Raw genomic sequence first — 23,765 nt, forward strand, 5'->3', positions numbered from 1 at the left:
CCCCAGTTAAGACTGTGTGTTGGTTAGAAGGAGGCCAGTTGGAGGTCTGCAAGGATCCTGTCTGCGTGCTAGACACATAAGACCTACACCTGGAGTTACTCGTCTCGGGTGCGATTTCATATGACAGCAGCACTACTCTGGTGCTTACCCCACAAACCCTGACTGCAAAATTGTACGTCACTCCGGTGACTGAGCCTGCTGTGCTGCCAATCATAAAGAGCATTCCTGGGGGTGTTTTCCAAGAGGATAAGGCTCGCACACATACCGCTGTTGTAGCCCAACATGCTCTACAGAGTGTCGATTCGTTGCCATGGCCTGCTCGAGCACATGGGACAACACCAACGTCGTCTACAAACAGCATTAACCGTCCGTGTGCTGACTGACTAGTTTCAACAGGCATGGAACTCCATCCAACAAACTGACTTCTATAACACAGGGCATGCACATTTCCGTGCTTGCATTCAACATTCTGGCGGTTGCACAAGTTATTAATGTACCAGCATATCACATTCACAATGGCTTATCTCACGCTTACGTTGTTCTGTGATCTTTCAATGTTAATTACTTCAATATGTTACCTAGACAAATGTATTACCGTAATTTCGTTACTCTGCACTGATTATGTTTCCGTCTTATGATTTTTTTCCGTCAGTATACGTTCCTCTAAACGAATTCCCAGAATCTAAATCTGCATTCGATGATAACAATTTTTTGCCGCTCAGCGTTTTAGGTCCTCTTTACTCGTGCACTCATCAGTTATTCTGGCATCCAAATAACAAAAATCGTCTACAACTATCTGCGACTGATTTCCTAGTCTAATTCCATCAGCACATAAATTAACGCGATTACACTCCATCAACCTTGTTTCACTATTTTTCAATTTTCAAACACTATCCAGTCCGTTCAGCTGAACTTCTCAGTCCCTGGCTAAGTTGAAATGTGATCCGCGAACTATGAAGCTTTGGTTTGTTCTCCATGGACACTTACTCTTTCTAAATTCCTACTGTTTCCTTTACTGAAACCTCAATGTACGGGTTGAAAAACGTGATGAGTGGGCTACAATCCCCTCAAGCATACTTCTCAGTTACTCTCTTTATTTCTTTATATTCCGTGATTAACAGCGTTTTATAAGCTATATTGTACTGCCGACAATTTTAAAACTTCAAACAGTGATGCTACTCTGTATGATTTCATAATTGTGACAACAACTTGTTTATCATGCCGTATGACATATTGCTTTTAGATATATGATCAGTAGGTGTCTGTAAGAGACTAGCTACACTGTGGGAAAAATCACAATACCGAGTAAACAGTTAACGTAGAATAATGATATTTCAGGAACACATTTGCTTTGGTAACATGTTTATGTTATTAATATTGCAAGATCACAGGTTAATTTACTGCTAGACATTAATAACCGGTATAACTGCCAGAAAGTTGAATGCAAGCAAGCAAACGTGGAGTCGTTGTGTTGTACCGGTGCCGGTTATCAGTTTATGGGGTGAAGTTCCATGGCTGTTGAACTTGGTCGGTCAGTACAGGGACAGACAATGCCGTTTGTGGATGACGCTGAGATCCAAGGAGGTCTCATAAGTGCTCGAGCAGAGACAGTTCTGGAAATCGAGGAGGCCATGGCAACATATCGACATTCTGTGGAGCACCTTGAATTAAAACAGCGATATGTGTGCGAACGTTATCCTCTTCACCCACTGGAACGCTGATCAAATGGTTCAAATGGCTCTGAGCACTATTGGACTTAACATCTGAGGTCATCAGTCCCCTAGATCTTAGGACTACTTAAACCCAACTAACCTAAGGACATCACACACATCCATGCCCGAGGCAGGATTCGAACCTGCGACAGTAGCGGTCGTGCGGTTCCAGACTGAAGCGCCTAGAACCGCTGGGCCACAGAGGCTGGCTGGAAAGCATGACTGGCAGCACAGTAGGTTGAATCACTAGACTGACGTACAAATGTGCAGTCCGGTTGTGTTGAGTTCTCTTGCTGTTATACGAAATCGCACTCCACACCATTAACTCCAGGTGCAGATCCAGTGCACGCAGACAAGTTGGTTGCAGGCCCTCAACTGGCATCATTCTAACTAACACACGGCCATCACTGACATCCAGGCAGAATCAGCTTTCGTCAGAAAACACAACAGACCTCCACCCTGCCCTTCAATGACCTCTCGCTTGACACCGCTGAAGTCGCAGATAGTAGTGGTTTGGAGTCGGTGCAAAGAACGCTACAGGGCATCCTTCTTGGAGCTGTCCTTGAAGCAACCGATGTATAACACTTCGTTCTGTCACTGTGGTACCAAACGCTAATGAAATTGCTGCTGCAGATGCAGTACGATGGGCCAGAGTCATACACCGTACACGATGGTCTTCGCTCTCGGTAGTGCCACGTCACCGTTTGGAGCCGGGTCTTCTTGCGATTACATTCTCGTGACCACCGCTGCCAGCAGTCATGTACAGTGGCTACATTCCTGCCGAGCCTTTCTGCAGTGTCGCAAAAGGAACATCCAACTTCCCATAGCCCCATTACACGAACTCGTCCAAACTCATCAAGGTACTGACAATGGCGTCTTTGTCACCTTAAAGGCATTCTTGAGTAACATCAGCTCGCAAATCTATGTAACTCTAATGACCCTTACAACTGATATTTAGAGGAAATCTGATTTGCATTCTCTTAGTGTCGCTACTAGCACCACTCTTACGTGACTGTTGTGAAATGGGAAGAGACATCGTTTTTCAGATGTAGCAACACGCCAACCAACTTTCCTTTACGTCGCACAGCTCCTTCTTGGCGTTGAAATTTTTTAACCGTGTCTGTAGTGGCGTAGCAAGACTGCCACGCCACTCGGAGGTAGCCGAAAGGCACGCGTTAAACTCACGCAGATTGGCGTGGGGTCTGGAACAGGACAATGTCTTGAGAATTGCAATAAAGTACGAAAATCATGTAATACTTAACTTTATTCCATAATCGGTGTACATCGCTCTTGTACAGATATAATCTCCATTTTTATATACACTGGTAATGGCGCCTTGCTAGGTCGTAGCAACTGTAGCTGAAGGCTATGCTAACTATCGTCTCGGCAAATGAGAGCGTAGTTGTCAGTGAACCTTTGCTATGAACGTCGGCTGTACAACTGGGTCGAGTGCTAGTACGTCTCTCTAGACCTGCCGTGTGGTGGCGCTCGGTCTGCTATCACTGACAGTGGCGACACGCGGGTCCGGCGTATACTAATGGACCGCGGCCGATTTAAAGGCTACCACCTAGCAAGTGTGGTATCTGGCGGTGACACCACAGTGTCTTCGCTAGGTTCACACAAGCTTTCACAGTAACGTAGACATAAACACTACAACACCCTCATTGGCACTGTAGCGAGAAGAAAGTACTTCTCTGGGCGGTATCACAAACCTGGGGTCTTGCTGGTTCGGTAAGTCCCTCGTCGTATAGTATTAGCTCTGTCGCCAGGTTCCATGTATGTGGTGATCCTGCTGAAGTGGAGTGTTTAGGGATGCCAGTTGTTAATTGTCAACAACGTTTGTACTATACTTGTTTTAATACAGAAATTGCTTTGTCACACACGTCACAAAATCAGCATTTGCAATATGGCGGCTGTGGGATACGCCGTTATATTCGACCCTTTAGACACACTAACACCGTTTTCTGACTTTACATTATGACAGACACTGCCCACGACACGTGGAGTTCTTATAACTAATAACTTCACTTTATATTTTGTTAACATCTGATATACGCACTCGCGACGGTTCTTTTAGAGCCGGCCCGGTTACTCGACCGTGCATTTTGCGTGGCTCCTCCCGACTGACTCGCCCTGTCTTCCCAAAGGACAAGAGAGACCTCCCTCCTTTCTTCCTCAGCCAATAAGGACACTTCCATCGTGTGATATATATATATATATATATATATATATATATATATATATATATATATATATATTATTGGTGTTTTGCCCTTAAAGAGCGCATTTGGACTAAACTACATGGCCAGTTTCTTTTGCTGCCTTCCTTGCTGCCCAAACTTCCCTCATTCGCTCGCTGTGTTTCTGTTTCCGGTCCTCTGTCCATGCTTCTTGTCGGCTTCGTGTCTTGGGCTTCATCTTGATTGCCTTTTTGGTTGCCCATATTTCTTTCATCTTCTGGCTGTGATCTTGCTTTCGTTCTTCGGTCCATTTTATGCCTGTTCGTTTGTCGCATTGTATCTCATGTAGTTTACTTTTCTTAATGATGTTTCTGAACTTTATTCTGTCGTTTATTGTGTCTGCTGTTATGTTGAGTTGGTTCAGGTCGTTTTCTACCTCTGCCACCCATTTGTTGTTTCTAGTGGTTACCCAGTCAAAGATCTGTTTGGTCAGCCTGTGTGATGGCATTCTGTATAGGTGTCCATAGAATTGTAGTCTGCGTTTTCAAATCTTTTCTGTGATTGTCTCCGTATGTTTGTACAATTCCTCTGTAGGTTTCTTGATCCATATTCCATTGTTGTTAGTTGCGCCAAATATTTTCCTAAGTATTTTCCGTTCTACTTTTTCTAATTGTCTGATACGTGTATGCCCTCGGATTAGTGTGGTCCCTGCTGCATATAGTGCCTCTGGGGGCACCACCGTGTCGTAATGGCGTAATTTGGCTTTTTGTGAGATAGACTTCTTGTTGTAATGATTCCACACTACTTTGTATGCCTTGTCCAGTTTAGTCTTTCTTTCTTCATTTGAGTCTCTGTTATGTCCACTCATTTGTAGTGTTTCACCGAGGTATTTGAAGTTTGCTGTTTTGTAAATCGTGCCATACTTTGTGTTCAGAGATGAGAGTTTCTTTGTGCTCATAAACTGTGTCTTTTCGTAAGAGATCTGTAGTCCAGTTTTGGAAGCGATTTCGTGCAGTTTTTCAATAGCGTCTTTTGTTTCCTTTATACCTTTCGTCACAATCGCCAAATCGTCTGCAAAAGCCAGGCATTTAATCTGTAGGTTTCCTAAAGTTATCCCCTGTTGTGATGTTTTCCATTCTTTTATGACCTTATCTAACACTAGATTGAAAAGGAGAGGTGAGAGGCCATCGCCTTGTCGGACACCTGTGCGAATTTCGAAGGGCTCTGATAGTTCCCCACAGAACTTTACTTTGGAGGTCGTGTTGGTTAAAGTTTGCTCTATGATAGCCCGCGTTTTGTTGTCTACTTTGTATTCTGCTAGAATTTTGAAGAGAGTTTTCCGGTCGATAGAGTCGTACGCCTTTTTGAAGTCAACAAAGGTAATGATCAGGTTCTGTTTGTGTTGTAAAATCATTTTCAGGTTCCAAATTTGTTCGCACAAGACCGCCCTTTACGGAAGCCTGCTTGGTATTCTCCAATCAAGTGGTCGGTTTGGCATTCTAGTCTGTTCAGTAAAGCTTTAGAGAGGATCTTGTATGTGACCGGTAGTAGGGATGTTCCTCTGTAGTTGTTCGGGTTAGTCTTGTCACCTTTTTTGTGTAGTGGGTGTATCAGGCCAGTTTTCCAGTCGTCAGGAATTTTCATGGTCTTCCAGATGTCTTCCAAGATCCTGTGGATGTCTTTGGTGAGTTCTGGGTCTTGTAACTTCCAGATTTCCGCGATAATGCCATCTTCTCCTGGTGCTCTACGATTCTTGAGTGACTTTATTATTTCTTTAACTTCCTCTAGAGTTGGAGGTTCACTATCTGGATTGTATGTGCTCGTTTCTGTCATCATTTCTTCCATGGGGGGGGGGTCCGTGTTGAGCAGTTTTTCAAAGTACTTTGCCAGAATGTCACAATTGTTTTTGGTATTGGTTTCTAGGGTTCCATCCGGTCTTCTGAAGCACAAGTTGGGTGGTTGATATCCAGTCATATTTTCTCTGAACGTTCTGTAGAAGTTTCTTGTATTGTTCTTCATGAAGTCCGATTCGATCTCTGTCAGTCGCCGTTTGTCATACTGTCGTTTTTCACTGCGAATGATTTTGCTTGATTGCTTCTGTGTTTTCAAGAAGTTCATCCAATTCTCTTGGGATTTATGGCTACTAAATTTTTTCCATGCACTGATTCGTTGGTCAATAGCTTGGTCACATGTGTGGTTCCACCAACGGTGTTTCCGTGTTCGTGGTGCTTGTGCTAGTTTCATGGCCTCTCGGATTCTTCGTGAAAGTTGTGTCCAGTCTGTCGTTTTCTCCATTTTAATTTTGTGTAATATTTGTGTCTGGTTTAAAGTAACGTATTCTGGATCTGGTCTAACAATTTTTTCTTCTGGAGCTTTTTCTTGGGCAAAAGACGAATCCTGATCTGTAGTAAGTGGTGGTCTGAGTCGAAGTAGCCTTTACGGGTGTCTATGTTCAAAATTTCTTTTTGTGAGTCTTTCTGCACTATTACGTGGTCGATTTGTAGTTCTTGCTTTCCGCTGGGGAATTTCCATGTGGTAAGTTTTCGTGTTGGTTTCTTGAATTTTGTTGACATAATGGCGAGGTCGTGGCTTTTGCAAAAGTCTATCAGATGTTTCCGTTTTTGTTGGTGTCCTTGTGTGGAGTATGTTTTCCTGTGATATGTCTGTATATCTTTTCTTTTCCGAGTTTGGCGTTGAAGTCTCCCAGTATTATTTTGACTCTATGTGCAGGAATTTTTCTGATAGTTTCTTCCATTGTCGTCCAGAAGTCATCAATTTCGTCCGGGTTTTTCCTGTTGTAGTCATTAGTTGGCGCATGTGCGTTGATTATTGTGTAGGATTTATTGGTTGATTTCACTGTGATGGTGCTGATTCTTTCGTTTGGTGACGAAAAGTCGATTATGCTGTCCGTGATGGACCTGCGTGCCAAAAAGCCTTAGGTTTTTCAGTTGTCTCGATGGTTTTCCTTTGTATATTCTGAAATTCTCCGTGTTGAAATGGTCTTCGTCTGTGAATCGTGTTTCTTGCAGTGCACATATTTTGATTTGAAATTTTTCGAGAGTGTCTGTCAGTTGTTTCATCTTTCCTGTCTTCATCAGTGTGTTCACGTTGAGTGAGCCGATGTAGTGTTTGCGTTTGGTCTTGAGGGAGTTTGAGAAGCTCCGATTCTTCTCATGATGTCCGTGAGCCCCTGGAATCCGATGCTCACGACAATCCCAGTCTATTGACTGGGGCCCGGGGTAATGAGATTTTTCTCGTTGTACCATCATGATGTTTAGTAGTTGGATGTGTGGCATGCTGCCGAGTACAACCTGACTTTCCAGATCAGGAGGTTGGTTGAGGGCGCCACTGACATGTGGAGCAGACGCCTTTTGTAGCCGCCCACTGTGGGAACAGACGCTACTAGTAGTTTTGGTCCGCCTCGAGTATTTCATTTCCTCGGTACCACCTATATCTAGGAGGCATTCCCCTATCCGCCACCTGGGGAGGAGCTCGGTTGCGGGTCTACTAACCGCCCCGAGATATATATATATATATATATATATATATATATATATATCCAAACCTTCAGCCAATAGGCGTTCAGGTCACTGTTGCTAGGCGGATCTGACGTCACGTTTGCGGGCATTGTGACGGAAGTTTGTCTCGGAACATTGTCTCAGATCGTAAGATACTACTCCCGAATAGTCAAATCTTGTCCCTACTAAGGTTGCACAACATTGCCTCCTATGATTTCATCATTAACGTACATGTACCCTAGCTGCTACTGAACATTCCTGATCGCATAGATATGCATGACTTAAACACGTGAAAGGAATGTACATATGCATTACGCACGGATTAGGCGGTCGGCATATTCCGACTATCCGACTGCTGGCTACAAGACAGTTCGAGGAGCAATCTGCGATCGTGGTACCTGTGATCAGAATGTCACCAACCCCTCCAGCCGTTACTGCCAGTAGATGAATGCTGATTATGCCGCTGTAGCTCCTCATTTGGTCTCACAAGGGCTGAGTGGATCCCGTATTAAATCTCCGCACCTGAGAAAAAATATGACGAGAAACCGGGAATCTAATGCGGATCTTCCCTCACTGCTGGCTTCGACGCTAACCTTGTTCTTACCGTTCGGCTACGGAAGCGCTCGGGTTTCGAAGTAAAATGCGGAAAAAATCACTCAGGAGTCATTCCACTGTACTTGCATAGCAGTCTGTTCAGAGCGCTTAGTAATGTTGCTTTCCTCACGGAAAATTGTGAAGTCTCCGAGGAGACGCAAAAGGGACTGAAAAACATTGGAGTTTATGCAGGCTCCAGTTCACAGGCTGCGGCAATTTCGATTAAACAATGGTATTAATCAGCTTTATATTGAATCACATATAATTGGCCCCGGCGTGGCCAGCCCACACAATTGTTAAAATGTTCAGAATAAGCTTATTGAGCAAATCAGCACTGCGGATTGAAACAATATATAAGCACTACCGGCTTTGTAAACAGAATTTTTATATATAGGTATATTCGTGTAAATACACGTATGCACAAATTAGTGTGTGTGTGTGTGTGTGTGTGTGCGTGCGTACATGCACGGCCAACAGAGCAGTCCTATATGAATCTCTGCTAAAACAGCACAATCTGGCTGCGTCGTAACACGAACCGCTGCTTTGTTAATACTGAACAGAGTGCTACTTTACGTTTCTTTCTTTACTAGTTTACAGCCGATTTCGGAAATAAGTTGACTACCTGTTTTCGACAGCTACTTGGATTCATTAAGAGCAGTCGCTCCACACAGCAGAACGTACACGTATACTCATACTTACTGAGGAGGGAATGTTTGGTTATTCAGACGTTTGTATTATGATAAGTTGTCCTATACAGATGAAGCAGAAATCACGAAAACGAACACGCCATGGAAGAACTTTATGGAAACCTTTACCATAAGGAGGGATAGATTGGTAATAAGTATGTTGATCCATCCCGAAGAAGCTAACTTTCAACTAGAAGGTGTATTTGATGAGAAATATTATTAGCAATTGGAAATACTAGAATTTCTAAAACAGATGATATAGAGTGTTACCTGTATCAACTATACAGAGCTTAGAAGATTGACACTAAATGGATGGCATAAACTTGTCGAACGATCGATAGTTAAAAGAAGGCACTACACTTAAGTTGCAAAAAAATTTAACACTACTTCAATTTTAAAAAGTACCCGAAGCATATCCTTGCATGCGTTAAAATATACACACTCATAATATTTGATCATTCTTTTGAAAATAAAAAGTGTGTAGTCCTGTGCATAATTTAAAATTGACCCCAAGTGTCTTCAGTGATTCCAGCTATCCTTTGAAACTTCACACGGATAGCATTAGTGTCAACAATCGGACGACTTGCCTGGAATGGCGGTAATAAACCATACACACAAGCCTTGATGGTGAATCAGTCTGTCTGCCAGTAGAAAACATAACAAAATCCCTACAGCAATTTCTGAGATCAGCTTCGACATACAGACAGTAAAGCTCGGCTGGAGGATTTTAATTTAGTGATATATGTATATAAACTTGGGAAATTGGATGAATTTTTTTAAAGCACTCCGTCGACATTGTGTATCCTATCCTAGTGAAGTAAGTCCAACAAAAATACCCGTATTTTACCGGTTTCGATCATCAGCCAATTTCTTTTTCGTTTCGAGCCAAGTTATTTTATAACAAAACTACCTTAGAGCCTGTTGGTTCTCTCGCGTAGACTATATGACTTGCAGTGATTTTTTGTTTTTATTTAATCGAATTTTTATGTTGTTCACAGGTTGCAACACCTTATAAGCTTTTGACTCTAATGAAGGCCATATACTCATGATCTTTTCTGAATGTACGTCTGACCGAAAAGCAATTCTGGTAACTGGCGTCAGAGGGTTTTGCTAAACATGCCATTTGCGTTCTTGTGGAGATATTTCCACAGCAACTTTCATCCCGTAACAAATATTTCTTTATATCTAACTAAGAAGTGAAATACTAATTTTCATAAACTTAGCTTGAAATTTTTTAATGTAACGAAATATTTTCTTAAAAATTTGCATTCCCTATTCCAAATTCTAAAGGTAGCAGCGGTAAAATACAGGGAGCGAAAGGCTATTTACAATTTACGCAGAAACCAAATGGCATTTATAAGAGTCGAGGGGCACGAAAGGAAAGCAGCAGCTGAGAAGGAAGTGAGACGGGATTGTTGCCTATCTCCGATGTTATTCAAGCTGTATATTGAGCAAGCAGTAGAGGAATCAAAAGAAAAAAATTGAAGTAGGAATTAAAGTAGAGGCAGAAGAAATAAAAAATGAGGGTTGCTGATGATAATGTAGTTCTGTCAGAGACAGTAAAGGGCTTGCAAGAGCAGTTGAACGGAATGGACAGTGTCTTGAAAGGAGGATACAAGATGAACACAAAAAACAGCAAAACGAGGCTAATGGAATATAGTAGAAATAAATCGGGTGATGCTGAGGGAATTAGATCAGGAAATGAGACACTTAAAGCAGTAGATGAGTTATGCTATTTGGGAAGCAAAATAACTTATGATGATTGAAGTAGGGAGGATATAAATTGTAGAGTGGCAATTGCAAGGAAAACAATCCCGAAGAAGAAATATTTGTTAACATAGAGTATCGATTTAAGTGTCAGGAAGTCCTTTCTGAAAGTATTTGTATGAATTTTAGCCATATATGGAAGTGAAAAATGAACGATAAACAGTTTAGACAAGAAAGGAATAGAAGATTTTGAAATGTGGTGCTACAGAAGAATGCTGAAGATAAGATGGGTAGATTGTACGAGGAGGTATTGAATAGAATTGAGGAGAAGAGAACTTTGTGGTACAACTTGATTAGAAGAAGAAAACGGTTGGTAGGACACATTCTGATGCATAAGCGATCACGAATTGATTGCCGGAGAGAAGTGTGGATGGTAAAAATCGTAGGGGAAGGTCAAGAGATGAAACAGTAAGCAGATTCAGAAGGATGATTTTTTTCTGGTCATCAGTCTACTGACTGGTTTGATGCGGCCCGCCACGAATTCCTTTCCTGTGCTAACCTCTTCATCTCAGAGTAGCACTTGCAACCTACGTCCTCAATTGTTTGCTTGACGTATTTCAATCTCTGTCTTCCTCAACAGTTTTTGCCCTCTACAGCCCCCTCTAGTACCATGGAAGTCATTCCCTCATGTCTTAGCAGATGTCCTATCATCCTGTCCCTTTTCCTTATCAGTGTTTTCCACGTATTCTTTTCCTCTCCGATTCTGCGTAGAACCTCCTCATTCCTTACCTTATCAGTCCACCTAATTTTCAACATTCGTCTATAGCACCACATCTCAAATGCTACAATTCTCTTCTGTTGCGGTTTTCCCACAGTCGATGTTTCACTACCATACAATGCTGTACTCCAGACGTACATCCGCAGAAATTTCTTCCTCAAATTAAGGCCGGTATTTGATATTAGTAAACTTCTCTTGGCCAGAAATGCCTTTTTTGCCATAGCGAGTCTGCTTTTGATGTCCTCCTTGCTCCGTCGGCCATTGGTTATTTTACTGCCTAGGTAGCAGAATTCCTTAACTTCATTGACTTCGTGACCATGAATCCTGATGTTAAGTTTCTCGCTGTTCTCATTTCTACTACTTCTCATTACCTTCGTCTTTCTCCGATTTACTCTCAAACCATACTGTGTACTCATTAGACTGTTCATTCCGTTCAGCAGATCATTTAATTCTTCTTCACTTTCACTCAGGATAGCAATGTCATCAGCGAATCGTATCATTGATATCCTCTCAGCTTGTATTTCATTTCCACTCCTGAACCTTTCTTTTATTTCCATCATTGCTTCCTCGATGTACAGATTGAAGAGTAGGGGCGAAAGGCTACAGCCTTGTCTTACACCCTTCTTAATACGAGCACTTCGTTCTTGATCGTCCACTCTTATTATTCCCTCTTGGTTGTTGTACATATTGTATATGACCCGTCTCTCCCTATAGCTTATCCCTACTTTTTTCAGAATCTCGAACAGCTTGCACCATTTTATATTGTCGAACGCTTTTTCCAGGTCGACAAATCCTATGAAAGTGTTTTGATTTTTCTTTAGCCTTGCTTCCATTATTAGCCGTAACGACAGAATTGCCTCTCTCGTCCCTTTACTTTTCCTAAAGCCAAACCGATCGTCACCTAGCGCATTCTCAATTTTCTTTTCCATTCTTGTGTACATTATTCTTGTAAGCAGCTTCGATGCATGAGCTGTTAAGCTGATTGTGCGATAATTCTCGCACTTTTCAGCTTTTGCCGTCTTCGGAATTGTATGAATGATGCTTTTCCGAAAGTCAGATGGTATGTCGCCAGACTCATATATTCTACTCACCAACGTGAATAGTCGTTTTGTTGCCACTTCCCTCAATGATTTTAGAAATTCTGATGGAATGTTATCTATCCCTTCTGCTTATTTGACCGTAAGTCCTCCAAAGCTCTTTTAAATTCCGATTCTAATACTGGATCCCCTATCTCTTCTAAATCGACTCCTGTTTCTTCTTCTATCACATCAGACAAATCTTCACCCTCATAGAGACTTTCAATGTATTCTTTCCACCTATCTGCTCTCTCCTCTGTATTTAACAGTCGAATTCCCGTTGCACTCTTAATGTTACCACCGTTGCTTTTAATGTCACCAAAGGTTGTTTTGACTTTCCTGTATGCTGAGTCTGTCCTTCCGACAATCATATCTTTTTCGATGTCTTCACATTTTTCCTGCAGCCATTTCATCTTAGCTTCCCTGCACTTCCTATTTATTTCATTCCTCAGCGACTTGTATTTCTGTATTCCTGATTTTCCCGGAACATGTTTGTACTTCCTCCTTTCATCAATCAACTGAAGTATTTCTTCGCAGCTACCTTCTTTGTACCTATGTTTTCCTTCCCAACTTCTGTGATGGCCCTTTTTAGAGATGTCCATTCCTCTTCAACTGTACTGCCTACTGCGCTATTCCTTATTGCTGTATCTATAGCGTTAGAGAACTTCAAACGTATCTCGTCATTCCGTAGTGCTTCCGTATCCCACTTCTTTGCGTATTGATTCTTCCTGACTAATGTCTTGAACTTCAGCCTACTCTTCATCACTACTATATTGTGATCTGAGTCTATATTTGCTCCTTGGTACGTCTTACAATCCAGTATCTGATTTCGGAATCTCTGTCTGACCCCGATGTAATCTAGACCACGGGTCATTCCAGAAGGACGTAGGTCGCAATAATTACCCAGAGATGAAGAGGCTTGCACAGGGTAGAGTAGCATGGAGAGTTGCATGAAACCATTCTTTGGACTGAAGACCACAACAACAACAACAACAACAACAACATTGCACTCCCTTAGGGGTTGAATTCCCAGAAACACTGAAATATTTTTTAAAATTGTAACCGAGAAGTCATATACCAATTGTCATAGATGCAGCCTTGAAAATCGTTTAGTAGTTCCTTAGAAATAATTTATTTTCCAAAAAACTTTCATCCACTGTCTTCCTTCCTTAGTGGTTGAAGTTCCAAATATGCTGAACAAGTATTTTTTTATTTTCTGACTGAGAAACCAAATATCAGTGTCATAGATCTGGCTTCAAAATTCCATTAATGGCGACATACTCTCAAAAATTTTTTCATCCCCTATTTCAGCTTCTTTGGGGTGGTATTTCGGACAATTCCTTTTTAAGCGATGGCTACAGTATAAGATCCACAGCCTCTCTATTGTTGGCGGTTTGGGCTGGGCGATGATGTGTCATCCCCTTTCGGGTTGAATTTCCAAAAACAGTGGAACACGTATTATTTCCTCCCTTACCGAAAAACTAAACAACAGTTTTCAAAGATGTAACTTTTACAGTGGAATATTTCCATAAAAATATTTCGCCCCCAGTTTCACCCCCATAGTGGTTGAATTTCCAAAAACAGTGAAACAGGGAATTTTTCATCTTCAACCGAAAAGCAAAAGACACATTTTCATCGATTTAGCTTCAAAAATTCTCGCACAGTTAAATATTTCGATAACGACTTTCATTCCCCGTTTCACCCCCATAGGCGTTGAATTTCAAATAACATTGAAACACATGTTTTTATCTCTAATTGAGAAGCCAAATCAAAATTTTCATAGATTTAGTTTTAAAAATGCTTTCATAACAAAATATTTTCGTAAAAAATCTCATCCCCGTTTCAACGCATTAGGGTCTCAGTTTCCATCAACACTGCAACACGTATTTTTTACTTTTAACCGAGAAGTCAAATACCAGTGTTCATAGATGTAACTTTAGAAATACTTTAGTAGTTCTTTCACCCACTATTTCAACCCCTTAGGAATAAATTTGAGAAAAATGTTGAAACACGTGTTTTTTCATTTCTGGCCAAGAAATCAAATACCAATTGTCGTTGGCCTAGCCTCAAAACTGCCTTAATAGCGACTTTTTCAAAAAATCCCTTCACCCACTATTTCATCTCCTTAGGGTCGGAATTTCAAAAAAAATCTTTTTGAACGACGGCTACAGTATAAGATCCACACCTCCTCCAAATTTCAAGTTTCTGTCCTTAGCGGTTTAGGCTGGACGATGATAAACTCAGTCAGGACATTGCCATTTATGTATAGAGATTGGTCGGGCTTCGAGTTGGGATCAAACACGTAATATGATGTTCATCGGAATGAAGACTATTAAAAATAATCAAAATATTTATGAAGCTGAGTGAACTGCTTATTTGTCTGTCTTAAAGGATCGTGGTGTACCATGTGAAACTGTAAAGCGTCAAGACTAAACTTACTCCATTAACTCATGATAGCCTATTTGTTGTTGATGGATATAGTGGCCACCTTACTCTTCACTTTCGAGCTCCCATTCATCACCGTTTCGTTCTGTCGAGGGTTTGCTTTTCTGCACTGTTAGTTACACGTTAACAGGGTTATACAGCAGTGTGGATAGTCCAACTGATGGAATTGTCGTATGTCACTATTAACGTATAATTAACACTGCCAGAAAAACAAATCCTAGACAGAACCGACCAGTACTGAATGAGTGATTGAGAGCAGACGGTACAGTGGGCGTTACTACTATCTGCAGCAAATACCATGAGAGAAGGGAACAAATCTATTTCCAGGTAAGATAGACAGTCCATACAGCGCAAACCTGCATTGTTTAACATGTGTTCCCAGTGCAGTAGAGACACAAAGATAAATAGGAGTGATAAACTAAACGAAATATCTCGAGACTTCGTGCACCGCGGGACCCTCGTACCGAAGTATTCCGAAAACAACTGTGAACGCATCCGAAATTTTGTCAGAGGAGTTCTGGTTCACCCCATACACTGGTGACAGTTACGCAGCGTGTAATGAACAATAGACCTAATAACCGTCGATGGTAATCAGAACGAAAACATGATACAAGTGGGAAATAAACAAAATTTCCTTTCCGTATCAGTATTTGAGACAAGCTTGTATCTATTCTGAAGGTGATCGTATGGAGACTGAATTACTTGATCTTTTTATTACCCTATCTTAACAGCTAGCGGACGCTCCGCCGCGCTGGAAACAAACCTACCTTCTGATTGGTTTTGCCACGAGCGTGTGACAACTTCTCAATTGCACTTTTCCGTGTCGGTTGATTACTCGTGGTAGTACATCCCAAAGATTTTATGGTGTCCGAGTAAGACATAAAAATGAAGGATAGTGCTGATTATGTGAAAATGAAGTATCTCTTATTATCTACACTGGGGGCCGACCCGTGTGGCCGTGCGGTTCTAAGCGCTTCAGTTTGGAACCGCGTGACCGCTACGGTCGCAGGTTCAAATCCTGCCTCGGGCATGGATGTGTGTGATGCCCTTAGGTTAGTTCGGTTTAAGTAGCTCTAAGTTCTAGGGGACTGATGACCTCAGATGTTAAGTCCCATAGTGCTCAGAACCATCTACACTGGGAAAAAAGAAACTTAAATATATAGTAACACTAGCAACGTGACACGTCCTCGTGGGTGTACACGAGAGCATTGAAACGGCTGGTGAATTCCGTGAAACTGTATTGTCAGTTATTGGCTATTGTTTATGAGTTGTCGTAGATTAAATTATAGACTGGTGACATGTACTGTGAAATAATTGTAAATTTCTTGCGAGCTATTGAAACTGCAGTATCAGCTGTTTTAAATTCTTAATCTCAAAAACAAAATATAAGAATGAAATTTAGAACACGCATTAAATGCATTTCATAAAGATTATAAACATGTACTATCATTTATTTCAAGAAAATTTTTAAAATATGACCACGAAAATGTCAGCAGGGGATGGTACACTTTAAAGACAATCGCCTGTAGCTAGGCCTGTAATTAAAGTTTAATATATTTCATTCTTCGATTTTAAGTGGTGGTATTCACTTTTTACAGGGTGCGATCTTTTTCTGAAATTTCAAAATTTACTCCTGAAAATCAAGGTTTTCCCAAATGTGAAAACCTGTTCGAGGGTGTAACACGATCTTTTAACTAGGAACAAATATTCTATTGAAATTTAAAAACGTTACAATAGAGAAAATGTTGCCAATATTTTATTTAATTACCAAATGAACTGAAATGAAGCACAAGTGTTTTCACAAACCTGTTACAATACGTAGTATCATGCCCACTCGTCAACTATAGAGTCGCTAGACAACAATTCAAGCAAATCGTCTTAATGGAGATTATCACAGTCTGCTAAACCGACAATGTTTAACTTTGTGTATTCACAAAGATGTGTCGCAAGCAAATGGCAACATGCAAAAAATTACTGTCCTTCGGTATATACAATTTCAATGCAAGCCAAACAATTCAGTTCATAAGTCACTGCTGTAGCATTTTCAGGACGGCTTGTCTTCTACTCCGTGCGACCTGGCGGAGCGGCGCTTAAATTCTCTAGGCCTGGATGCCGCTCCTGCCTTCGTGTTGTCTTAGCGTACTGTTGGCTGACGCCGTCTCCCAGCCCTCTCTCCTCTCCCGTTCTTCATCGTCGTGGCGGCGCTTGTCGTTATGCCGGAACAAACACATTTTGGAACTGAAGCCATTGGAAACTAACACAGATTTCCGTTTTAGAGACAGGATAAGTTATTAAGAAACCAAAGAATCTAAGTTCATTTGTATGTATCACGTGTTCCATGGTGAAAGACCATCTGTTACAAGCTGGCTCACGACCGACGTAGTATGGCTTAACTATCCACACGTGTTCGAAAATTCCTTTTAGAAGCTACAAGGACTTGTAGAAGAGAGTCAATAAATAATATTTTGAACGGGAACACATATCCGGAAACGTACCTTTTCTGTTGTAAGACGGTTTCAATTCAGATATGTAAAGCGTCCAATTCTTCTAAGTGAAAGAGAAAAGTTTCAGAGTTGCTTGTCCTGGTATGCAGTAGGGCAGACAGGATGACGATTACTACTTCTTTTGGGGTCGTACGCAAAGGTTCATTTACGAGACTCCTGTAGAGACAGGGATAGATATTCTCTCACGCGTTCTGGTCGCTCTAGTAGAAACTGAAGAGACACCAGATGGAATGGAGAGTATGCACCAGAACAAACTTCGTAGGTGCAATGCTTGTAATAACACTGGTGGCCACCACAGCGAGCAGTTGTTGTAATGCATCAGTACTGTTCTGTATGTACAGTATGCTGGGTTCGTTTTTGTTTAGGAATAATATAAACACGTAATATTTAAGTGTTAATACAAACACATCCGCTTAAACGATAAATGTATGATTCGTTATTTTTTCCTTCCGAAATGTTGCCTAATAATGGTGTTGCGTGACGCCTACTCCCATTCCTCAGGCTGATGTGGAAGCGTTATACATCTGAACTCAAACTGTTGTAGAACTTCCTTCTACATTTAGCATTTTACTCGCCATAGAATTCTGTACCTCAAGATTTATCAATACATATATTCCAAACAGCTTCAATACATTGTACAGACCGCAATTGTGTGGAAAGGGAAATATTTAAATTTGCTTGACAGAACACAATCTTATGTGCAACAGCAACAAAGACTAGAAAATAGTGTAAACTACTTACGGCAGTCTCTAGTGTGCGTATCTTCTTGTGACTGTTAAAGTCGGCCTCTGGAATGAAGTGTTGGTCCCGTCATGTGTTCCTAGGTATATTATCCTTAAGTTAAAACACTCTCTCTTAAACAAAACAAAAACCACTGCAGTGTTAAATCTGTCACATTTGGTTAGTGAACTGGACAAAAATTCGTTTAAATATGTAAGATGTGAAACATCAAGTTACTCTAACGGTCCTAATTGGCAGCCAACTACACAAAAAAAACATAAATTGTAAATGGATGCACAAAAATACACTGATCAGCGTGAACTTTGTTGTCATAGATCTACTATCGATATAAACCCACCCAGGCTATAGCGGCGTCACCTGGCGAGGAATAACTGTTAGTCAGACACACACTCACGGTGTATGTAGTATCAGTGAGCATGCTGTCCTTGTGTAGAATTGGAAAGCCCGATATCTGTCTGAGTTTTACTGTTGCATGGCCTGATGAATCCTGATAACCTTCACCATATCGACAGGAGGACGTGAATCCGCCGTCTGTCAGGAGAACAGCTCCTTGACACCTGTACTGCGGGTCGGAGCCAAGCTGGCGGCGGCTCCATTATGCTCTGGGGAACATTCACGTGGGCATCCATGGGTTCCCCGGCTCTGTAGCCGAGCTGTTCTAGGAGCTTCAGTCCGGAACCGCGCTGTTGCTACGGTCACAGGTTCGAATCCTGGCTCGGGCATGGATGTGTGTGATGTCCTTAGGTTGGTTAGGTTTAAGTAGTTCTAAGTCTAGGGGACTGATGACCCCATATGATAAGTCCCATAGTGCTTGGAGCCATTTGAACCATTCATGAGTTCAGTGGAGCTCGTACGCTGCTTGCAGACCACGTACAGCCCTTGATAACGATCCTGTTTCCCGACTGCAGTGGCAGTTTTCAACAAGATAATGCGCAATGTCACAAGGTAAGGAGAATGAAGGAGTGGTTCGTGGAACACTGTGGCGAGTTCCAGTTGATGTGCGGGTTCCCAGCTCACCAGATCTAAATACGATAGAACACATTTAGGATATGACTGAACGTGTCGATAGAGTTCCTCCCCCCCCCCCCCCACCAACTCCCCGGAATTTACCGGAAATATGTGATTTCTGCGTGCAGACGTAGTGCCAACTCTCTCCAGCGACCTAACAAGTCCTCAGTGCTTCCATGCCGAGACGAGTCGTCGCAACTATCGGTGCCAAAGGTGGACATACCGGCTGTTAGGTACGTGGTCTGGCTGATCAGTGCGTGTTGGATGAAAATAAGGAAGAGCAAATAGGATTACATAATAAGGCATAAAAACCTACCAAATAATATGGAAAGATCAAGTCTTACCTTGATCTTGGATAGAACTTCACTCACGGTTTGACAGAATGAGAAAAGTCGTAGAGGAAGAAGGAACAGATGGAACATACGTCTACAAAAACTTTTTGCTTGAAATAACCATCCCTCTCACCAGCCGGAACATTTATCTTTCCTTTTGAGGAACCGAGTATATGTGATGTAATCAAGTAGTACGTGAACAATTACGCTCCTTTGAGTGTAAAGGCATTTTAATGTTTCTTATGTCCATTTTTTGTAACAGTGGTGATAAGTTTAATGTCGTCTTTATGTCTATATCAGTGTACGTGGAAAGAAAAACATTTTTTCTGAAACGTAAAAGTTATAGTGTATATTTTCATGCATGGATGCACAGCAGTAATGAGGTTACTAATGTACTTCATCAGACGTTGTAATGTTTTAACTATATTTTGATGACATTCTGGAACTGACATCTGGAGTACACCAAATGTTTTCAACGTTTGATGAATTCTGTGTAAGATTAGATGAAATACCATGATTGACGGATAGACTCACATTGCACTTGGATAACGCTTTCTTAAAATAATTCCAAAGATTTCCTTAAGGCGTCTTTCTCACTTCCTTTAGTATTGTACAAAAATGTGTACACTATTCAGTAGGTTACTTTTCCAACAGGCTTCCAGCAGAACTGCAACTAATGAGCGCCACAAGGAAAACATCCAACTTCAATTCGTTGACCTTGGGCATATCACTCATTATTTTCAGTTCTGCCGAAATTTTATTGAAAATAAACCTTACGAACAGCGCACATCTTTCTGTAAGGAAGTGTTGCCCAAGTGTAATACGTGTCTACGATCAAGTAAGTTGTTTTACCTGATTGTACATACAGTGAGTCAATCAAAACTTGACATACCTGAGTTCCAGAAACCTATCGAAACATTTCCCCTTCCCCTTTCCACGACGTGCTTATTCACTCTATCAGTATTACCAAGGGCACATACCCGTGAATTGTTCCTGCAGCCAGTTGAATGTTAGGTAAACTGTACGGTTGGCTTAACACTGTAACTACTACCTGGACCAATATCTCTTCCTCTTTCTTTTCTTCTCCTTCTTCTTCTTGTACACTTCACACATTAAGTGTTGAGCTTGTTTAATCTTCACACATTATCTGTCTCTTCTAAGATCTTCCAAGATCTCTTCTTAGCTCCGGTTTATAAACTAAGGCTGGATCAGGAAATTGTCTACTGATCATTCTTTATATCTGTTTGTACCAGGAGTTGCGGCATTTGGTTATTCTGCTTTCACTTGCCTCTGCTTATAGTTCTTAACGCACTGTTTCGTTTTTTTTTATGTTGTCTGGTCTTGATCATCCTTTTGTTCTTCTTATGAACTTCATTTCTGCACTTTACATTTCACCAACTGTTCTTTCTGTTGGTGCCCAGCTCTTATTCCCATCAAATCGTGGAAGGAGCATATTATATTACTATCAATTTATAAATTTTTACTTTCGTTTCACATATATATATATATATATATATATATATATATATATATATATGGCCTGTTTTTACATATTGATCTGTATTACCGTCTAGGCTATTAGAATAATAACTAAGAAATTAAAGATTTTACTAGTCAGGATTCTCTTGTGAACAGATGCTCGAAGCTATATGCCTGCATCACCTCCGCCCTTTTTACACTTTCGGAAAACGTTTTACGATCGCATATTACGATGTTTATGGGCACCGAAAATCTTTTCTGCAGTATCCAACACAGATTCGCAAACAACAATGGTGCGAAACCAAGCCTGCTATGTATCTTCGCGAGACGCAGGCGGTATGTACTGGCACCCACGCTATTAATATATTCCTTGTCTTACGTACGGCGTTCGATAAAATTCTGTTGCCGTGTCACCTAATGAAGAGTTCCTTGCAAATTGAACACGGTGTTTCGTTCTTCACACAGAGAAATTTTCGGATATAAGACCCAAAAGAAGTATGTTAGGGCCAGTACTGTTTGCAGTATGTATAAATGACTTAGTAGATAATCCCAGAAGCTTCACAGAATCATGGTGTTGTATATAAAGAATTCAAGGCGGCAGAAAATTTTAGATAAATGTAGGACAGTATGATGAGGATCGACACTTGTTGCATGGCCGTTGATTCTCAATACAAACAAGTGTACATCTATTTTTTGGAAGACATCTGGCGGTATGTGGCGAAGGGTACTTATCATCTCATTATCTTTTCCCCTATTCCCTGCTCCAACAATGAATGGTGTGTGGGAGAGGCTATTGTCGATAAAGCTCCACATGACATCCAATTCCTGTAATTTCTCGACGTGATCACACCGTGAGACGTATATGATAAGAAATACTGAATGACACTTTTTGGACGCGAGCTCTAGAAATTTCAACAATAGACCCCTCCGTGGTTCACACGTTCCTATTGTAACGTATTTCGCATAAAAAGGCGGACAGACTCGTTATTGGAGAATTGTACGATTGCCGAATAGTTACTGGAAGCGGCCACATCCGTGAAACACGTGGTAACATTCGTACGTAGCGATATAAAGTGGAATGACCACATTCGATTAAAAGTAATGGCAGCAAACGGGATTTGCATGACAGTGATTGATTGGAAGAATCCTTAGTCCACCCAGGAAGGATGATACAATACCATCGTTCGACTGATTATAAGTATTTCTACCTCGAGATAGCAATGACAGAGGAAAGAATGGTCCAAAGAAGACAGTGCGTTTCGTCATAGGTTGGTTCACTAAGCACGAAAGCGGTACAGAGTTGTTCACCCAAAGGTTCAACAGACGCGTCGTGAATCACACTGTGCTTTACTGTTAAAATAGTCCGCCACCGTAGCTGAGTCACTGGGTTAGCTGCCTTCTGTAATAAAAAACTGAGTGAGTGGACCAACGGCAAACTTTAAGAGGTGTCACGGGACGTCCCTCCTGGACAAATGCAACGAACGTTAACGAACAAATTGAGGTCAGAAAAAAAAGTGGACAGCGCTCCGGCTTGTCATGACGGGAGGCCCGGGTTCTATTCCCGGATGGGTTGGAGATTTTCTCCGCTCAGAGACTGGGTGTTTGTGTCGTCTTCATCATCATCATTTCCTCCTCATCGACGCGCAACAATTCGCCGGAGTGACGTCACTTCAAAAGACTTGCATCGGCCGATCAGGTCTACCCGCCGGGAGGCCCTCGCCAAACGGCATTTCATTTTAGTGTTAAAATTCCGAAAGCGTACTTTTATAGAAAGGTCAGATACGCTATTACTTTTTGCTACGTATATTTCGTAAAAAGGCGATGAAGTTAAGCTTATAGAAATTCCAGTTATCAAGGAAACTTACAAACAGTTGTTCTTTCTGTGCCTTACTCTCGATTGCAAAAGGAATTGATGTTCGGACGTAAAGGAAACTCCGCCATACATCATAAAGTTGCATGCGGAGTATAAATAAAGCATCAGGCTGCACGGTGAGTAGTTTTTGAAAAGTTTCTTTCTCAACTGTCGCTGTTTGGAGTTATTTTCATCTTGTAACTGTGTGGATCAAGAATATGGACGACGTAGGACGCTAAATAAAATGTACGAGTATTATGCGTGAATGGTCCGATAAGTGTGGTAGAAATACAAGAAAAAAGAGGTAAACAACTCACCTTAATTGTCTTCAGTCTCCTTTGAGGGATACACACTTCGTCCAGCGATCCGTCAACTGTTTCATGCCATCAGAAAAATAGGTTCTGTCAAACTCTACTAAATACTCGTTGACTGCAAGTTTCACCTTCTCATCTGATGAGAATTTTTTCCCATTAAGCCAAAGTTTGAAGTTATGTAACAGGAAAAAGTCACTTGGGACTAAGCCTGGTGAGTAGAGTCAATGAGGAACTAAAAGTAATTCGACTTCAATGATTGTGCAGAGACGGCGTGAAGTTCATCAACAACTGTTCTGATTTGTGTGGCAGTTCAACCCTCTGAATGAAAATGTGTAATAACAGCAGGAAACTCAGTTTCTTCCAATTTCAATAGCAGTCGACGCGCCAACCAATTCAGACGGCTGTCAACAGTGTCGAAATTCTTAATATCGTCCTTGGAATAATCAAGGTTAACAGCCATGAAGCCGCAACAGAAATGTTTCATTCTTTCATAGAAATCTATTAGCCTATCAAACACGCCTAATGCATGACAAAAAAAACAAAGAATCAGGGAAGACTCTTACGCTTACTCCTGAATCTGAGGAACAGAATATATAAAGGAGACGTTGGAAGTTTTTGATGTTTCAATATTATGCCAGCCATTCATGTTACCATATTTAGAATTAAAAGAAAAGAGAAAAAATAGGCAGCTGAATATTGTGCTTCAGTAACTGGAGCGTAATATCGCGAATGACAGGTGTAATTCACTGGCATTTACGACCAAATGAGAACTGCGCAGCAGTCCCTAAATGGGACGGGCATTTCAGTTTTTCCATCGCTGTCCTTCGATCACTTTGGGC

Source organism: Schistocerca piceifrons, chromosome 7 (genome assembly GCF_021461385.2).
Source record: "Schistocerca piceifrons isolate TAMUIC-IGC-003096 chromosome 7, iqSchPice1.1, whole genome shotgun sequence".
Taxonomy (NCBI): Eukaryota; Metazoa; Arthropoda; class Insecta; order Orthoptera; family Acrididae; genus Schistocerca; species Schistocerca piceifrons.